The sequence below is a fragment of the Crinia signifera genome, chromosome 2, assembly GCF_055691185.1.
Source record: "Crinia signifera chromosome 2, ASM5569118v1, whole genome shotgun sequence".
Taxonomy (NCBI): domain Eukaryota; kingdom Metazoa; phylum Chordata; class Amphibia; order Anura; family Myobatrachidae; genus Crinia; species Crinia signifera.
This window is the reverse complement of record NC_139218.1, coordinates 135,165,545-135,186,103: the sequence shown is the minus strand read 5'-3', so window position 1 is coordinate 135,186,103 and position 20,559 is coordinate 135,165,545. Positions and strand designations below refer to the sequence as shown.

Below are 20,559 nucleotides of genomic sequence, written 5' to 3'. Positions count from 1 at the left end.
GATGCGATATTGTATACAATAATTGTAACGTGTATGGGCACCTTTAGGGTTGGGACAGATAAGTGTTGCCAATTTTTGCTCAACACTTTAAATTTGCTGGGAGACCATGGATTGCCTAATTGCAACTTCTTATACAGTTGGACTTAGAACTTTAAATGAGACCTTAGGTTATAATCATTATAATATACAATTATATTCATGTCTTGGTAATCACAATGGGTACTTTGATAGTTAATGTATATACTGGAACAATGTAATTATTCTGCATAGGCCAATTACTGCATAATTGCCAAGCAGTTTTATACAGTACTTGCTATTTATACAGAAGCTCTACCTGCTATGACAATGTCCTGCTTTGATGAAGCCCTATCTTCATTTTTATCAGAAATATTTGCATACCTCTGTATGTCTCCTCATTACACATTGCTAATGTATATATTTTGGCTTTAGGATTCTCTACAGCATAAATGAGTACGTATCTACGTAGAGAGCATAATTCCCTGTGTAAAGTGTCCAAAGCTGCAATCCACTGATAATGATGTTTAAGGTATTTGGTCTGGTGCACTTTGTACACACAGGCAGAGAGAGTCAATCTACAGCTGCGATGTTCGGTAGACTATGGTAGTATAAAAGTGCTCTATGGTTTGACTTGATCGAGTGACCGGATACAATGGGAACAAATGAGTACATTTATCACCTTGCCATTCATCTGAATAGCACGATAACATGGAATAAAATGTTGACCAAATGAAATATAAATCAGATATAGAATATCTAATACTACATCTCTGCATATTCGTCTCTATTTTTATCAGTGAGAGACAAACATTTAGTCCCCTAGTAGCAGTGCAGGAACATACATAATAAAGCGTTTACTTTCCGTACCTGTTCCAGCTCATTCATAGACATGTGTAAGCATTTATTTTTTGAATAAGGCCAATCAAGGAAGTCTATGCAAAGTGCATGTGAAGCATCAAAGTACATCAAATAGCTCCCCAATCTGGAAGCAGATATGGGTACATGTTTCAGCGGAGATAAATATTACAGACATTTGTATTATTGTATGCAATGTAGCAATATCAATGAGGATGCCTGTAGAGTACAACAAGATTCAAGTAGCCCCCAACACACAATGGTCCTTATTCAGATGTGATCGCAGTACAAGTTTGTTCTCAAAAATAGGCAAAACCATGTGCACTGCAGGTGAGGTAGATGTAACATGTGCAGAGAGAGTTAGATTTTGTTGGGGTGTGTTGAAACTGAAATCTAAATTGCAGTGTAAAAATAATGTACCCAGTATTTACCCTGCACAGAAACAAAATAACTTCCCCAAATCTAACTCTCTCTATACAGGTTACATCTGCCCCACCTGCAGTGCACATGGTTTTGTCCATTTTGAGAACAAATTTGTACTGTGATCACATCTGAATAAGGGCCAATGTACCAGGAGAGGAACACCTGTGAAAGTGAGGACCATTGCCTCTTAAGTTTAGCTACTCCTTACATTGGTATTGTATTAATACAATACCAGCAAAGAGACAAGGCTCCCTACTAATGCCATTTCTATACGACTAAACTGTGGCTATGTTGGAGGATGACTGGAAGTCTAAAAGCAAAGTAACATAACCAACTTTAAAGACCATAACTTGTCTGGCAGACCAAGAACTGCTAAAAACAGTCACTCCCAAGTATTACCCTAGACCAGTGATGGCTAACCTTGACACTCCAGCTATTGAACTACACATCTCAGCATGCCCTGCACCAGCTTTAGCATGGCCAAATATTTAAACTGTTGCAGGACATGCTGGAATGTGCAGTTCAACAACAGCTGGAGTGTCAAGGTTAGCCATCACTGCCCTAGACTATTTCAGACTCCTTACCTACAAATCTCATCCGCTGAGGCCAGATTGTTTGTCTATGGTCACAATGGATTCATCGGTTTTTATTATTTTAAATTAGCTCCCCCCTCCGGCATTCTGCAAACCACCCACGCAATGCTGACGTCAGGGGCAACAGTATCGCAAACCGCATCACTACCCAATTGTGAAGAATACACAAAAAGTGAGACCGTAGACAAATTTATTCTCATCAACAATCCCACCATAGATCTGGTCCTACCTATAAAGAGAGGAAGTGGGCAAAAAAAATGATACTATCTTTTTCTAGTTTTCATCCTTTTTCTAAAGTTTGTTTTTCCATCCCAAGATTAAATCTGCAATCAGCAGTAATGCAGAATATGGGAGACGCTGCAACAACTAAATGTGCTGTTTTTGAGGTTAGATTATTAAGAAATTACCAGTAGACAAAATGCTACCGAAAAATACTGTCACTGTCATGAAAAACTAGATAAGATTTAATTACAAGGAGAGCACAAGTGGGCAAGATTGCTATAGAGTATCACAAATTAGATTTTACAGTAATTAAAAAATAAATGGCAATTTCCCTATGTCACAATTAGAATGGCATATGTATACCTTTGTAGCAGAAATGTAGAACACCAAATCCGGCAGTACGGATGGTGTAATGGTTAGCATTACTGCCTCACAGCGCTGAGGTCATGGGTTCGATTCCCACCATGGCTCTAACTGTGCGGAGTTTGTATATTCTCCCCGTACTTGCGTGGGTTTACTCCGGGTACTCCGGTTTCCTCCCACAATCCAAAAATATACTGGTAGGCTAATTGGCTTCCAAAAAATTAACCCTAGAATGTCTATGTGCGTGTGCATGTGGTAGGGAACATAGATTGTAAGCTCCGCTGGGGCAGGGACTGATGTGAATGTTCAACTATACTCTGTAAAGCGCTGCGGAATCTGTGTGCGCTATATAAGAAACTGTTAATAAATAAATAAATAAATAATAGTGAGAGGATTATACTTTTCATTGCATGCATGTAGTTCATTTACATCCTGTATAGATTACATAATAACAGCCTGCAATACTCTAACATAAAGAACTATTAACAACATATGTAAACATTCCCATACATTCCCTTGCTAGAACATGTGATATTTCACATTTATGCAGCAGAGAGCAAGGGAGTTTATTTGCCATTTGCGATAAGGTAGTATTCAATGCAGAAATATCTTAGCTATCTAGCTACAATACAGAGCTAAGTTGCATATTATTCCTAATTATTAAATAAAAGAATGATAAAAAAAAAACACTTATTGGGCCTTTATCGGACACTTGGGGGGTAGATATCAAAGTTGGGAGATATACAAAATTATGATCGATAAAGAACCAACCAGTCAGCTTCTGCCATTTTCCAGCACAGCCTGTAAAACATAAGGTAGAAACTAATTACGGAAAGAGCCATGCTCATCTATCCCATTAATAGGATTAAGTGAGCAGGACCGTCAAACTTAATCCACTGCTGTATTGTTCTATGTACTTTATCTTTCACAAGTTTATCTCTCTTAGATTTGATAAACACCCCTTTAGAATGAGAGATAGATAGATAGATAGATAGGATATAGTGGTGGTGACTGTCAATCAAAAGTGGTACATGTGAGAATGACCAAAGCTGCTGAGAGAGAGAGAGAGAGAGAGAGAGAGAGAGAGAGAGAGAGAGAGAGAGAGAGAGAGAGAGAGAGAGAGAGAGAGAGAGAGAGAGAGAGAGAGAGAGAGAGAGAGAGAGAGACATTTATATTCTACATGGTTTTCTTGATGCCATTTGTGTTTTTGCTTCCACAGCTGTGCATCAATACAAACATATCCAGGCAGAACTATCCAAGCTGTAAACACAGCCTCCGTAATGCATTTGCCATCCAGCGGCATAACTGCACTAATAACTCTTTACAGACTCTCCCCGAACTGTGACCTATAGAAGCAGCAGAGCTTTGTATCTACACAACAGATGAGGTTTCTGCTTTGATGGTCATCCATGCGTAAGGGTTTGATTTTAATCCAGCTACTTGTAAAGTTACCAGCTCCTTTCATCTACCAGCAGGTCCATAAAGCTTTAATAATGTCATCATGCTTGTTTTAAATATTTACAACCCAGGTAAAAAAATAGTCAGAATTCAGTTTCTAGTTTCCGAAAAAAGTCACTGAACTGGGGCTTTTTTTTTTTTTTTATGTTGATTTATTTTGGTTAAAGTGCTGCAGAAAACACTATATAAAAATAACTGACAATAATAAAAACACAAATAAAAAAAAAAAAGCTGCAGTACCTGTGTGAGTGGCAGTATCTGCATCACACCAAAGTATTTGCTAATCTTATAACTAGATTTAAATTTTGCACCCAAAACTATTGTAATTGTATTGTAAAAACATATCAATCCCACAACACAACTACAGTTTGGGATTCAACAACATATACGTAGCATAAAGTAGGCAGCTTAACGTCCGTGTCATTTATAGAAGTGATCGGTAAAACTCAGTATAGACAATTGAGGGGCAGATTTATTAAGCTCGGTGAAGTGATAAACGGTCTGGTTTTTTTTATCACCGGCCAATCCGCTCCTACCTGTGAAGTTACAGGTTTGGTTTGAAAAATGACAAGTAGGAGCTGATTGGCCGGTGATAAAAACCAGAGTTTCTCACTTCACTGAGCTTAATAAATCTACCCCTCAGTGTAGTATGGATCATAGGGTCGACATTCATTAAGTCGACCACTGAAGGTGAACATGCATAAAAGGTTGACATGTTTGAGGTTGATAGTTAATACGTCAACATGGGGTTTTTCACGTTTTTTTTTGTATCCTGACATGGACACTAAAAAAGTGCTCTACGTCCCATGTCAACATGGACCGCATCCTGTCGGCACACATCGACCTTAATGCACGTTGACATTCCGCTTGTTGACCTTAGTATACCTTTCAGTGCACGTGGAAAAATGGATAAAGCATAAGCAAGAATTACAAAAATAAGTAACACTTGGCAGAAAGGAGAAAAGCAAAAAACAATAGTGCATTTGTCCTAGTGTAGATCAGTACTAGTGCAGAACAAATGCACGTAGGTACATTTCATAAAACTACTACGGCACTTTTCATAACCAGGCATTTATTTTCGTGAATTATATTTGCACGAAAGAAACAACGGATCAGCAAATTCAAATTTGTACATTTGGTAACAATGCCGCTCAGACCGCCTAAAATATTATACATATATATCTTAACTTTTAGACCACTGTTTTCCAACTCTAAACCCTCAAGTTACCACAAAAGGTCATGTTTTCTGGGTTTCTGTATGTGGAAGCAGATGGATGAATAGGCCCAACAAAATAGAACATAGAAATAGAAAACAGAAAACATGAGCTGTTTGGGAGTATTATCAGTCGAGCAGGGTTTCATCTGTAGTCAAAGCAGGTGTCAGGCACATTACAGATACGAGTAAAGTAACAGAAGTAATGCAGTAGTGTCAAGTATGAGCCCAAGACAAAGGCAGGATGGACACTTGATAATAAACATGCTTGACTGATAGAACAACACAACCTATGTAATAAAAGGCTATGGGGGGAATTCACTGTTCTGCGAGCCAGCAGCCACTAGATGGCGCCCGACAGAGCAATTTCAGTGTTTTTCTGTTCAGCCACGTGCAGCTGCCTCCACTTCCATTACAGTTGCGTTGTTCTCTCATTTTGACAGGCTGTAAATTAGGTGATTGTTTGTGTGGAATTAGCATAGTGTTTTGATGTAGCTGTAACTAAAGGGAATCAACCAAGCCAGATGCTCTGTGGTGTAATCGAATGAACCCCACCTATACGTTTAGGACATAGACTGACGACTTTGTCAGTCAGGATATATTTCTGCCATTCCACTGGCTTTATATAAAGCTAGTACTATCAAATGAAGTGCCTAGACCTAGTACATAGAAAGTTATAGGTGCAAAGAAATTGGCAGCATAATGGCACAGTGATTGGCACTGCCATAGATGAGAATGCAGACAAGGGGATTATAAATCAGAATCCAATAAACACACAAGTATATAGTTTCAGCAAACATGAATGGAGCAACCCTTAAGGTGCCCACACACTAGAAAGATCTGCGATCTTAAGATGTGCGCAGAAATTAGCCTTGAAATCTTTTGTCCGTCCTGGACAAAAGATTTCAGGCCAGCGCACATTTTCTCCGAAGACTTCTCTTAAGATCCCATGTGCGTTGCTATGGATCTATTGCTAAATATTCTGAACTTTCATGCAGCATGTAAGATCGATTCAGCCAGAAATCGACCGATCGACAAAAAATTATTATTCTAGTGTGTGGGCACCTTTACAAAAGACACAGCCGTCCTGTATCCATTTGATAAATGCCTAGCTCCAACATTTACAAGGGGGAAAAGGGTCTTATTCATATGACAAAGCCTAGCATTTGAGATCGTATAGAGCTTGGTTCGTTACTGATAAAGAGAAATCAATATATAGAACAACCACAATGAACAGACAGTGTACCAGGTCAATACAATAGGCCTTTGTTGTTAGTAAATACTGTTGGACACAGCCCTAATTGTATATCAAAGGTGAGCACAAAAGCATAAGTAGGAGTTGTGTGAAGAACCTGAATGTCAAACGACCTAATACTGTAAATAAGCTGTACTGTTTATTATATACCTGTATATAGGGGCTATGTAATAATGCCATGAATTCTTTACTGTACTGTAAAGTGTGGAATAAACATTTACATATGCTGATACGGGAATGATTCAGAGAACAGGGTTTGGCCCCTGCACAAGGATGGCAAGCAAATAAGTGAAGCATTCTATAAACCTATCTTTGATTCGACTTTGTTTAGCTGTGGTATCGCCAAAACCTCATATTATACTACAGAGTATTATGTGGTCTATTGATCAAGCACTGCAGTGCACTTCCACTCGGCAATGTTACTTTACTAACACGGCTGTGAGTAGCAGCAGTGGATACAGAAGAGTATCCGGATAACGGACAATGCTAAGGTCAACATGCACAAGTTCCACATTGACAAAAGGTCGACAAGGCTATGATTGACACATCGAGTTTTTCACGAATGGCATTTAATTTCTTGGACTTTCATGCTTTACCATACACATGGACATCAACTGGGAATGTCAAAATGTGCTGAGTGCAGTGGTAGAGTGCAGCAAGGCACTTGGTGTGAGCCATTCAAGGGTACGCGTTACACTAATTAGGGGTCCGGTGTCCATGTTCCGGTGTCAAAATTGACACAAATATACTGTGAAAAACTCATGTTGACCTTTTCATATGTCGACCTTGTCCAGGTTTACCTTTTTTCAGTGTTGACTTAAACATTGTCTGTGAGCTATACCACACCCAATCTAAAAAGGACACCGGCCCCCCTGATCCCTATCAATGCTACTTTGCAATGACTAGCAAAATGATCTTGTAAGAAACAGCATTCACACATGTGCACAAAAAAACCTGCATCCAGTGGGAGGATCCAAACAGCCCAGATCAGGGGGCAGATGCTTTAAAAACGTTAAAGGTGCATACACACAGGCATTTATCGCTGGCAATATGGTTGCTGAGCGACCATAATGCCAGCGATTGGAGTGTTCACCGGCGATAAATCGCCGGGTGCGCACTCCATTTTTTAGCCCCCTTATGACCAGCTGATTCCCTCAGCAGCTCCCCTGGCAGAGGTTACCTTTCATCAGCGACCATCTCTGGTCGCTGTTGAAAAGGAGACACTGGGCAGTATTCAATGACAAATATTCTCCGTGCATGGCGAGAGATTTTTTCTCTCGCCATGCACTCGCCCTGTTCCGGAGGGCTCGCTGCCTCTCCTGCTCCCTCTATTCAATGTGGTTAAGACTCGCCGCCACTCGCGGCGAGTCTTAACCCCTGCAGGGAGCTGGCAGGGAGCCGTGGGACGGTGGCAGCCAGAGAGATTAAAGTCTCCCTGGCTGCCCCAGAACATATGTGGAGGGGAGGGGGCTCCCCGGGACCCAGGCAGCACAAGCTGCCCCTCCCTATAGCCAGCGGGGGACCCAGTATTCACTGCACCCGATCGTGCATATGTAATGATCGGATGCAGTGAATAAATGAATATCTAATGAGCGGCTCGAGCGCTCCGGCCCCCTGCTGGCTGCTCTGTGTAAAAAAAAAAAAATGTTTTTTTTTTTTTTTTTAATTAAATATATATTCATGTGCTATAAGCACATGAATAAAAATAACATGCCCCTTCACAGAAAAGAAAAAAAAACTGATTTTTTTACACCAAAATTAAAAAAAAAAAAAACCTTTTAGTTTAAAAGTTCACATTCCAGCTCTCCATGAAAAGATGGAGAGTTGCTACACGGAGAGAGACGGCGAAAATCACTTAAAAAGACGGCGAATATTTCACATTGAATAGGGTTGCTCGCTTTTGGAGAGCAAAAGTCTCCATCCAAGGCGAGAAAAGCACAAACTCGCCATAAAACACGGCAAATTTTCTCATTGAATACTGCCCACTGCGCAATATATCGCCCCTGTGTGTACACAGCTTAAGAGTGATGGAGATGAATAATCATCCAGCCAATCAGCTCCTAACTCATGTTACAGGATGTGTAAGAAAAATGAGAGTTAAGAGCCGATAGGCTGGTTGTTTAACACACTCATCTGTTTCACTTTCTGAAGCTTTGTGCATCTGGCCCCAGTACTGAAAAGTATGGCAGAGATATCAGTGAAAACTACGCATTACATTTATGATGAATGACACAATAGATGTATTGTAAGTCTGATTGGGTCAAGTGGGAATTTAAAAAAAATATGTACAGCACTGCCTAGTATGCAGGTGATACATTAAGTATAATGTATTCTATATCGGCAGGCACGCCAACAAGGAGAACAAGAGCACAAAATGACCCAATTGTTTTAATGAAATTCGATGGGGCCACAGATAATGCAAGATCTCTCACTGCTGTCTGAGCTGCTGCATGTTCAACAGAGCGCAGGCAGGTATGGGGCCCATCCAGGTGAAGCTTTAGCATTGTAGAACCCACTCATCGTTGTGAAATAAACTATTGTTGTGTATTGTGGCAAGGTTCAGCACACAGATACGTCATAAGATTTCACACCAGTATAGGCAAGTTGCGGTGGGCAGCAGACAACACAGGGGAAGGTACCGTAATTGTTGGGCCTGGATGAATGTTACATGGCTGGCTTGGAGTTACGCTGGAGCGACACTGTGGGGCTGGCTAGAGAAACAGAAGACAACGGGGGAGGACACTGTGGAGGTGACTGGAGGGAAGTTGTGGGGACCTGGGGGTTGGGGCCACTAAAATAGTGGGTGTACAGGGCCCTGTGATTTCGGTTGACAGCCCTCTCTGCAAGAAAACCACCTAAAACATTTTCTGTTGCAAGGTCACTTTACTTAAGACCTAATTCACAAATAGGCACAGCTGCTGTGTGTAAACATGCTCATGCTGCAGGAGGCATCTTATGTAAAATAGATGCCTCCTGCAATCTGCTTCCGCGTCCAAGGATACAGCATAGAATCCTCTGGAAAAATGTCAGCATAATGAGTAACCCTGATGTTAGTTGCTTGAAAGCACAGGCTATCCTATCAGTCGCTACCCCTTCACTGCCCCTATTGATTGACATGTTGTGACTCAGGGGCAATATGACCATCTTCCAGAAAGAAACCTGTTCATATCTTTCACCACTGGTGTTCCACACAAGCCACTGGTTTCTGCACAACACTTATCAGGCCCATAGTCTACAATTCAGGACTCTTGGACACATCTTCCAGTTCACTTATAAAAGGCTTTCTAGGAGCTACCAAGAGCAAAAAGGTATCTAAAGCTCTGAAAAAAAAAACACATTTTATGAGATTTGAATAATAAGGTTATTTGGTACTTATGTAGTATCTGGGCGTCCGATTTAGAAATCGGATCGCATCGCATGCGACCAAATCGTATGCGATGCGATGGTCAAGATTTTTCCATAGGATTCAATGTTAAAATGGTCTGAGTCCATTTTAACATAGAATTCAATGGGAAAAAGGGTCCTTTTCCTTTCCCCACTATCCAAGTGGGCATGGAGTTGGATATAAACCTGTGGCGAGCGTAGCGAGCCACCGAGCCCGAAGCGTGGCGAGCGTAGCGAGCCCCGCGAAGGGACACAGAATACTTTTTAAGAAATATGCGTCCCCTCGCCACGCTTCGGGCTCGGTGGCTCGCTGCGCTCACCACGCTATATAAAATCAACTCTATGCCCACTTGGATAGTGGGGAAATGAACAGGACCTTCTTAACACTGAATCCTATGCAAAATCGCATCGAATCGCATCTGATTGTATGCCTTAAGGTAAGGCATACAATCACAAAATCGGACGCCCAGATACTACATAAGTACCGGTTATTTTTGTATAGTCCCCGAAATCCAATCAGATCTCTCAAAGCACTGTGAGTGCCACCTACCATCCTTCACAAAAACAATAATAATAATAATAATAAATATATATATATATATATATATATATATATATATATATATATATATATATATACACATACATACACATACACACACATAAACACACTAATTCTGCTATATGCTGCGCTATTATAAGAATCTGTAAATAAATATGCACTGAATAACAGCAGAACATACAATGACCCTGCATCCATATCAGTGTGGGGCGAGTTTGCCATTATCTGTGGGAGTCCTGCTTATTCAGCTGCTTCCTGACACTGGGAAACGTGGGCAAAGCAAGAGAACAGGATCAGCGACAGACGGTAGCTTAGTAAATGGGGGAGAAAGCTGTGTGACTAGGTGGACAGACCTCCTGTACATATGACGATATGAAATCCATGCTTACATAGATGGTGAGCACTGCAGCTACAATTACTGCGCACACACACCTGTATAAAGCATGTACAGTAAACACTAGTCACGTGTTTACCAGTCACACAAACACAACATTGTGCCAAACACTAAACAACAGCCCGACTGTTGTGCGAGCCGGGAGGAACACACAGACCATGCACACAGGGGGGCACGGGGTTATACAGCATGGGCACACATGGGCTAGTACTGTGTGCAGGCAGGGATAGCGGAGTTGGCACAGATGAGGGGGGAGGGGAGGATGGAAAAGTTACCAGTTTCGCTGCCCACCAGAAACACCGAGCCCCGCTTACGATAAATACTAGTCGTAAGATGAACATGACAGAAATCAGGGGGAGCATGAGCGGGTGCTGGGGGCACAGACAGCAGCCCCTCCCCGGACATGTTCCCCAGGACAGACATCATACTCACTGCTCATGGAAGTGGCGAATCTCCAGCAACAGCGAGAACTCAGCCCGGGCTGCGGACGCCTGATGCTCTCTTCTGCAGCCGCTCAAACCAGTGCGCACTCTGCTCACTTCGGGGGCGAGCGCTGTGACCCTGCCAGTACGGAAAGCGCTTCACTCACACTCCCTGACCATACTCAGTGTACTGCCCCTTCCTCAGTGATCCGGCGCTGTTGCTGCGGCTGGGTGTGAGAGAGGGAGGACTGGAGCCTCCTGGGATCATGTAATAGCTGCTTCCTGCCCGCCCCCTGCTGTGCCGCTACCACTCACTCACCATCACACACATCATCCCTGCTGTATATGCCCAGCACTCATATATACACACAGGGTTATGTACCGCCACTGCCTGTCTCCCTCCCCTGCCCACATCTGACAGCCTGCCACAGGGAGCCCATACCAGAGGGCATGCTCATAGTGCCATCACCTTATCGCAAAGGCTCCCAGTACACACTCACCAGTAACTATTGATGTTCTCAGTTCCAATTCTCTCCAGTCTTTCACCCTGTGCACACAATGTGCATGCATATCTATCTATCTATCTATCTATCTATCTATCTATCTATTTCTGTATCTCTCTCTTTACATCTATCTCTCAAAATCTATCTGTATCTTTCGATCTACCTATCTGTCTATTATGTCTGACTGTATTGTTTGTAATGTACTGAGTTCTGCTGCCTGCATATTACTTTACGTTAATGTCTGGGTGTGTGTCTAGCTAACAATTAACAAAAGCCCCGGCGGCAGGGAACAATGCACAATGGCTCTCTGAGAGGAGGGGTAGTGAAGAAGAAAAGCCCTTTGTTCCTGTGTCCATATGATGCTCGCAGACCCTATTACAGGGAGCTGCCGGAAATGGCTGAGTCCTGCTCCGGGGGGAGGGGGGCACATTCTTGTCCCGTGAGGGACACAGATCAAAGGGAAGTGGGGGAGTACTCAGAGGCCCCTATACTAGTCTGTAAATATAATTTAACTCGTGTGCTTCTGGTCCGATACAACAATAATAATATTATTATTTGTTTGCTCTTTTTCTAGTGTAAAATTATGTTTTGACAGCTGTCTGAAAGTCCCTAAACATGTCCTGTTTAGTTGTTAGCGACCTTGGTGTGCAGTGATTGATTTGTGCCAGCTGGGCTGGGGGCTTTTACCACACGGCAAGGACAAGTGTCGTGAAGAGCCATTAGAATGCAGCAGTATAGGAATGGAAGAGAACAGAATTCTTGTATTGGTGGATCAGAAAGATTTGTTGCATACAGGCACCTAGTTGTACATATAAAATGCATAGTGCATGCAATTACATTAATTAGACACATCTAATGTATATTTAGGATGAATAATCACTCGCAGATCTTCAATTGGATATTATTTTAGCTTGTTTTACTACAAAATGTATCAATAGGCATAAGTGTTCAGTAGATGGAAACATTTTGCCAAGTTATCCTGCTGAGATAGACAAATCATACAGTAGGTTTATTCACCTAGTGTAGAACCATTGTTTCTTAAAATGATAACATGCTTTGTTCACTTTATGTTTTATACTGTAGTCTGTACCCCACTGAGCTAATTAATGATGTACCAAGCATGGCATTTTGGATGAGATAATGGGTGAAATTTACTAAGATGTGAAATACACTTCAGAGGTCATGTGGCTATGGGCAACCAATCAGAAACGAGTTCTTATTGTAAGCTTGCGAGCAGGGCCCTCCTACATTTTGACTGTCTGTAAATACCCTGTTTGTTGTATCACTGTCTCCTTTGTAAAGCGCAATGGAATATGCTGCGCTATATAAGAAACTGTTAATAAATAAATACAATATTTTGTTATCACCCTCTAGAACAGGCATTCCCAACGACGGTCCTCAAGGCACACAAAGGGCTATTTCACACTGTCTGGCTCCTGCCGGATGGCGAAATCCCGCTCGGCTTAAAAGCCGTGCCGTCCCAGCAGTGTGTAATGGACAGCTATGTGTCCATTCACACAGGACGGCCACGGCACGGCTGCCGGGTAGCAGCCGGATCTTTCCACTGCAGTGTCCGGCTGCCGTGCCGTGGCCGTCCCGTCCTCACAGGTCAGTGTGTGCTGAGGGCGATGGGGGCCTTTCACACACACCGGTCATTTGGTGTCCGGTTTTAGCTCTCCACTGCCCCCAAACTGACGTCACTTCAGTTTTTACCCTCAAATTTACACAGCACTGGCTCACGGAGCCGGTGCATGTGAAAGAGACAACTGTCAGGTTAAAACCGGAGTGTGTGAAACTAGCCAGGGAGCCGTGCCGCACACAGTACTTTATCATGGAGGGGATGGCCACAGCCCGGCAGCCGTCCCTTCCAGTGGCGGGATCCGGCTGCAACCGTGCGGCCGGGCCATGGCTGTCCCGTGTGAATGGACACAATAGTGTCCATTCACAACCACTGTGCACGGCACGGCTTCCTGGCCGTGCGGGATTTCGCCGTCCGGCAGGAGCCGGAGTGTGTGAAACCGGCCTATGGCTGGTTTCACACACTCCGGCTCCGGCCGGACGGCGAAATCCCGCGAAATCCCGCATGGCCAGGAAGCCGTGCCGCACACATTAGTTGTGAATGGACACTATTGTGTCCGTTCACACGGGACGGCCACGGCCCGGCCGCACGGTTGCAGCAGGATCCCGCCACTGGAAGGGACGGCTGCTGGACTGTGGCTATCCCCTCCATGATAAATTACTGTGTGCTGCATGGCTTTCCTGGCCATGCGGGATTTCACCGTCCGGCAGGAGCCGGAGTGTGTGAAACCAGCCTAACAGTGCAGGTTTTAGTAATATCCAGGCTTGAGCACAGGTGACTTAATTAGTACCTGAGTGATTCTGATTAAACCATCTGTGCTGAAGCCTGGATATCTTTAAAACCTGCACTGTTGGTGTGCCTTGAGGACCATGGTTGGGAATGCCTGCTCTAGAAGTTAGTAGACAGGATGTGATTGGTTGCTCATAGCAACATGACCTATGAATTTCACCCAATATGTTAAGTGTTAATAATGCCAGCATGCACATGTACAAATGCATACTTCCCAACTAGGGATTCGGGATTCAAAAATGCTTAATCCCGGGATTGGCCCCCCAATCTTAAAAAAAAAACACACCTCTGCTCCTCCTCCCCCACACATTTACTTACATTGGGGCAGTGCAGCCGGTAGAGGGGCAGGCAGCAGCAGTGTGGGGATGTGGCCTGGGTAACATGACCACGTCACGCTGCGCAGAGCCGCACGCCAGGGTCGGGAACAGCCAGGCAGTTACTGTGTAACATCCATTCGCAAACCCCTGAGAGCGAGTCGCCCTTGCGAATCAACAAGAAAAACCCCTAAAACTGTTTGACCTGATATTGAATACTGATATCCTTATTAACTGCAGTTACAGGACAGTTACAGGATAAGCTTTACCTAACATTGGTTCAGTATTATATCTCTGGGAGGACATTGCAACATTGTTACTTTGAATATATCATTAAATACAAACACACACTGGCCCTTATTCAGATCTGATCTCAGTGCAAATTTGTTCGCAAAATTGGTCAAACCATGTGCACTGCAGGGGGGCAGATATAACATGTATAGAAAGCCTAAAGAGCCCTACACACTGAGAGATTTGTGCCAGAGATTCACAACGGGAGATTCAGCATGAGAGATTTAAAATCTCTCAATTTAAGTAATGGGTTGGAATAAAGCCTGGGGGAGTGTCATATGACACATGTCACAGGGTGACATATAAACATTGGTGCAATGGTCACCCCCCCCCCCCCCCCAATAAATAAAAGTTGGTGATATTAGGGCCTTTTTCTAGTTAACTCTTTCTGACAAAATCCTTCTTAAGCTGCCCATACACAGAGCCGTTCGCCGGCATCCGTTCTGTACTATGCGATGCGCGCTCCCGCGCATCACATAGTACGGTACAAAAAGTATGTGCTGCACATACTTTTTGTACTAGGTACACATCGTATCAGATCGCAGTGCATGCACACTGCATGCACTAGGGATGCGATCCGATCCGATGTGTGCTGTTTAAGTACAGAACGGATCCGATGAACGGACCGTGTATGGGGGGCTTTAGATGGACAAAACCATGTGCACTGCAGGTGGGGCAGATGTAACTTGTGCAGAGAGAATTAGATTTGGGTGGGGTTTTACTTCAAAGTGAGATCTATATTGCAGTGTAAAAATAAAGCAGCCAGTATTTACCCTGCACAGAAACAAAATAACTCACCCAAATTGAATTCTATCTGCACCTGTTACATCTGCCCCCCTGCAGTGCACATGGTTTTGTCCATCTAATGCTGTGTACACACGGGGGCGATAGAGGCTGAAATCGCTGGGAATATGGTCGCTGGCGACCATATTGCTAGTGATGAGAGTGTGCCCCAGCGATAAATCGCCTGGTGCGCGCTCCCGTTTTCTGCCCCATTCTAATCGCTGGTCACAGGAGCTTGCTCCTGCGACCAGTTGATTACCTCTGCGGCACCGCCGGCTGAGGTTCCTTTTCATCAGCGACCATCTCTGGTCGCTGATGAAAAGGTGACACTGAGCAATATATTGCTCAGTAATAGTACGGGGCTTAAGAAGAATTTTGTCAGAAAGAGTGAACAAGGCCCATGGTGCCCCCCTGATCATAAACTTTACTGATATAATGCCCCCCCCCCCCCCCAATTACCCATTAATTACTATGCCCCGCACTGCACCCATACTATGCCCCTCATATACTGTGCAGCATAATAATAAAAAGACAGTAAAAAGTGTAACATAATTATAGCAAAGTGCAGTATATAAATCAAATATAATATAATCAAAATATCAAAATATAATATATAATAGTGATTATATAATAGTGAGACCTCACTCCATGCAGGGTAAATACTGGATTTCAGTTTCAACACACCCCACCCAATATCTCTGCACACCTGCAGTGCACATGGCTTTGCCCATTTTGAGAACAAATTTGTACTGCGATGAGATCTGAATAAGGGTCTTTCTCTCTCTCTCTCTCTCTCTCTCTCTCTCTCTCTCTCTCTCTCTCTCTCTCTCTCTCTCTCTCTCTCTCTCTCTCTCTCTCGGCTGCAACATTGTATATTATCTTAACTGAGGGTGCTTGTAGCACAGTCAAGTTCTTTGGAAATGAAATAAGATGTCATAGGGTTGAAACCTTTATTTCAGGGATGGGAACTTTTGGCCCTCCAGATGTTGTTAAACTACACATCCCAGAATTCCCTGCAACAGTTTTAGCATGGCCAAATAGCAAAACTACCAGGGCATGCTGGGATGTGTAGTTCAACAATAGCTGGAGGGCCGAAGGTTCCACATCCCTGATTTATTTCATTTTACATTTATGAACATTTGCAGAGTGTACTTGTAGCCTGCCCCCAGTGATTTTATTTCACACACTGTTCCTTTCCTACTTTCTATCACATCTCCCTTGATTTTGATATTAAGATTTCACAGTCTTAATATTATTCTATAATAAAAGTTATAGTTACATTTTTTTGAGGTTCACCACGAAAGTGACCTTCTTTCTTTTCTTGTGTTTCATTAGTCTTTTGTGGCATGTGGGCTTTATATGGTGGAATTATCTTGGAGAGGGTTCACTTGAAAACCGCACATGCGTTGTCAGTTGGACCACACATGCACATTAGTCCCGCTGCCATTCTGAGCACATTGCCATTCTAGCTAGTTCTCATCTGCGGCAGGGACCCCGTCTATGACTTCACATTCTCCTAACGGACCCGCTTTCTTCTGAGCATGGACCGCGCTGCCCGGATCCCCAGTGCCCCCGCTACAAACTGCACAGAGAGTATGCACCTGCTGTGCTTCTTCCTTTCATGCATCAAACGGGCACATGCTGAATTGCAACTCCGGCACGCCCGCTGGACTACTGTGCCTACCTAGCCCTGTTCCCAGTGAAGATGAGGACAGCGCGGACTGCGCTGCCCGGATCCACACAGGCTGCCAGGTACCAGGGGAGGGGGGGAGCGGGGTTCCAGGGGAGGGGGGGAGCGGGGGTACCAGCTGCCAGGTACCAGGGGAGGGGGGAGAGCAGGGGTACCAGCTGCCAGGTACCAGGGGAGGGGGGGGCAGGGGTACCAGCTGCCAGGTACCTGGGGGGGCAGGACAGGTACCAGGGAATGGGTGGTATATAACCGTTTGTGTACCTTTCAAAACGGGTTCAATGCGAAAGGTAGACAAACTGTAATTTACCAGTAATGTACCATTTACAACATGCAGTGAGAAAGGTTCTTTATGGTTTTAAGACCCGTTTAGAAATACCAGGTCATTACCCGTTTAGGCGATGTAAAAGCAGCATAACTTTATCTGTTGACACATAACACATTCTAGTTTAAACAAACGGATGTATATTTTCGGATAGCAACTGAGTGCTCTTAGCCCCGCCTTCGGTACGGATCGCTCACACCGTCCGAATGCGGTAAGACGCCGACCGAACGGACCGCGAGTGGATTTTTCATGTGAACACCTCCTCCATCTGTGGGAATCTCCCCCCATCATTCGATGGTCGCAGACCATCGAATGATGCACCGAGTGGTCAGGCAGCACCAAGTGCTCCAGACCACTCGGGCATTTCTCCATGCGAAAGCAGGGATATGGGCGGGCAGCTGGCATCCGGCTATGTCAGCTGTCCGCCCCCCACACGTGCGTCACGGCCGGATTACCATACGTATGCCCATCGTTTTCATGGGAACGCCCATGAAACGCGGGGTGTACGCATATGGTAATGAGCCCAAACAGCCTATCACGCAGGGCTTAAAGTGGTCAAGCAGAGGTGGGGGAACTCATTTATCTATGCCAACTAATTAACCCCCCTCCCCTACCCCCATTAGGGCCAGTGGTAGGGTTTTTGGCATCCCCTGCAAACTAGGATGCTTTTTTTGTGTCAGTCAATGTTCTATCGATTTTTGGTTGAATTTGTGTGTCAGGATTCAAAAATCAAAAATTGTCTGAAATAGAACTTTACATTGCAATAGACTACAGTAGATTGCTGCCCCGTACATCTGGGGAGGTTACAGATTGGTCCATTTCCATCTATTGGACCGATCCCTCCAGCGACACACAGGATTTCCTTTGTCGAATTGACTGGACAACACTGGGACTCTTGCCAATTGGTACGGTGAAGTACAAGTAATAATGGTCAGTGATCCTGATCCATTATTACTTGTTTTAATGTTTTAAATGTTATTGTTTATTAAAATTGTACTATTAATTGATTCACTTGCTATATTTTATTAGTATGAGCGCTGCTTCCTTTTTTTGTGCACATAAGTTTACATACTCTAGCAGAATTTGTGATTTTCTAGCCATTTGTCAGAGAATATGATAACTCACAAACTTTTCTTTCACCCATGGTTAGTGGTTGGGTGAAGCCATTTATTGTCAAACAACTTTTTAAATCATTATGAGAGGGAGTGTGGCCAGTCATCACAGAGGCTTTCCTGACCATAAGAGGGTACATGATCTGGGACTCTTGAGAAACATATATACTAAATACTGTTTACTTTGTAGGGAATATACCATACTCCTGTGCAGTATAAGGTAACATATGCATAATTCAAGTGCACAGTACAAAACCTGATTTCTAGAGAAGAATATGAGGCCCCATGCCAGGGCCGAAACTAGGTGTTTAGGCGCCCGGGGCGGCAGTCATTTGGTGCCCCCCCCCGGCGGGGGGACCAAATGGCTGCCGCCCGGGGACAGGCAGCGGGGGTCCGGGGACTGGAGTAGGTTAACTCTGGCTCCTAGCGCTGCCGGGCGGTAGGCGGGAAGCAGATTTTGAAAAGACTTGCCGGACGCTGATTGGCTGATTGGAGTTCCTATTTTGTCAGTCTCTGGCCTCCACTATTTATTATGACAGCCCTGCATATACAATGCACTTTGTATAGATCACCCTGTCAAGACAATAGATGGAACATAAGTTGGTTCCTAATAAGACTGAACATAGGCCCTTATTCTAGTTGATTCGGACGGATGCGTATTTCGGACAGGAACCGAGTGTTCTTAGCCCCTCCTACTGTATGGATCGCTCACACCGTCCGTATGCAGTAAGACGCCGAGCGAACGGTGTATGCATATGGTAATGAGCCTAAACCTCCCTTCACGCCCCTCTCCACCCCCTGCTTGGATGGTTCCGAACGATCGTTTCCTGCACGGACCTCACGCCGTGTTCGGACGTGCGAGGCGTTTGCATATGCGCAGAAAACGCCTCTGCACATGCGCAAACACCAAACATTGGCCGTCTGACCGCAAACAGAATAAAGCCCATAATTCAGTATCCCCTTGGAATTACAATAATAATGAAAATGTAATTTTAAAAAAAAAGTGGTGTTTGACACATTGGACCTTATTCAGGTTGATTCGTTTCGCATGCACATTCACAGGTGAACAGCAATCGCATGCACCAAGTCTGTGAAGCAACACCCATACCACATGCGAATGGGAGTGTTCACAGCGGTAACCAAAGGGAATGGACTCAAACTACTCGCACACTCAAACTACCCGCACACTATGCACATTCTAGAGTGAGCAGGAGCATGCACTGTGCAAATGTACGCACACGCACCAAGCTATTTTTCCCCCGACCCTGTAGGCACACGCATACAAGCAATTTAAACATGCTCATCACTACCCTTCAATTATATGTATGGGCTTACCTCATTGTCTATATTGGAACTAAATAAATCAGTGTGTGTAATCACTTTCTAATTAAGTGTTTATTATGTTTCTTTGACTATGTGTAATGTGAAACTTTAAATAAAAAAAATTGGTGTTGGCCAACTACCTCCTGTGGAAATCCCACAATCCATAAGGCATTCTTCCCCCTCCATGAGTCCCTACACTTTACACACTATTGAATATTTATAGTAAAAAACATAGGGGGTGTAAAAGCGCACAAGCGTACCTGACAACACACGTCAACTAACAATTCTAAAAATATAGTAATAGTGAGATTTTGAGGGAAATAATGTACTAAACGATATGATCATTTGAGGTAAACACATGTGCAAAATGAAAAGGATCAACATTGATGGATGTCAACGTTGAGTCGGCTAATCAAAGAATGTCCACCGTGGTTTAGAATATGTAAGCACTGTATAATGTATTAAATATATCATTGTGTGGGACATATCTTTGAGTGCAAATTTTACCATGTAATGCAAAGTGTTTTACAAATAAAATTGTTCATTTTGAAATATTTAGTAACAGTCACATGTTTTGAGACACTGCACTGGTGTATAAATGCATGATAACACAGATGTGTGTAGTGTCAGCACACCATGAGGGTTGTGTTTGCTACCAAGTATGAGAGTTGTCACATGTCATTCGGTGTAC

At 43.7% G+C, this 20,559-nt stretch overlaps 1 protein-coding gene across 2 annotated transcripts in view; it reads right to left on the bottom strand.

The window, feature by feature from the left end:
• The window catches only part of SOX13 (SRY-box transcription factor 13), a 38,286-nt gene extending 26,743 nt beyond the window's left edge, over positions 1 to 11,543 (bottom strand). Inside the window, exon 1 of one of the 2 annotated variants that reach the window (XM_083172867.1) lies at positions 11,173 to 11,543. The gene's annotated coding sequence lies outside the window, so the exon portion shown is untranslated. The remainder of the gene's footprint in view (positions 1 to 11,172) is intronic. The other variant, XM_083172865.1, reaches the window with a different exon arrangement.
• Between the last annotated feature and the right edge of the window lie 9,016 nt (positions 11,544 to 20,559).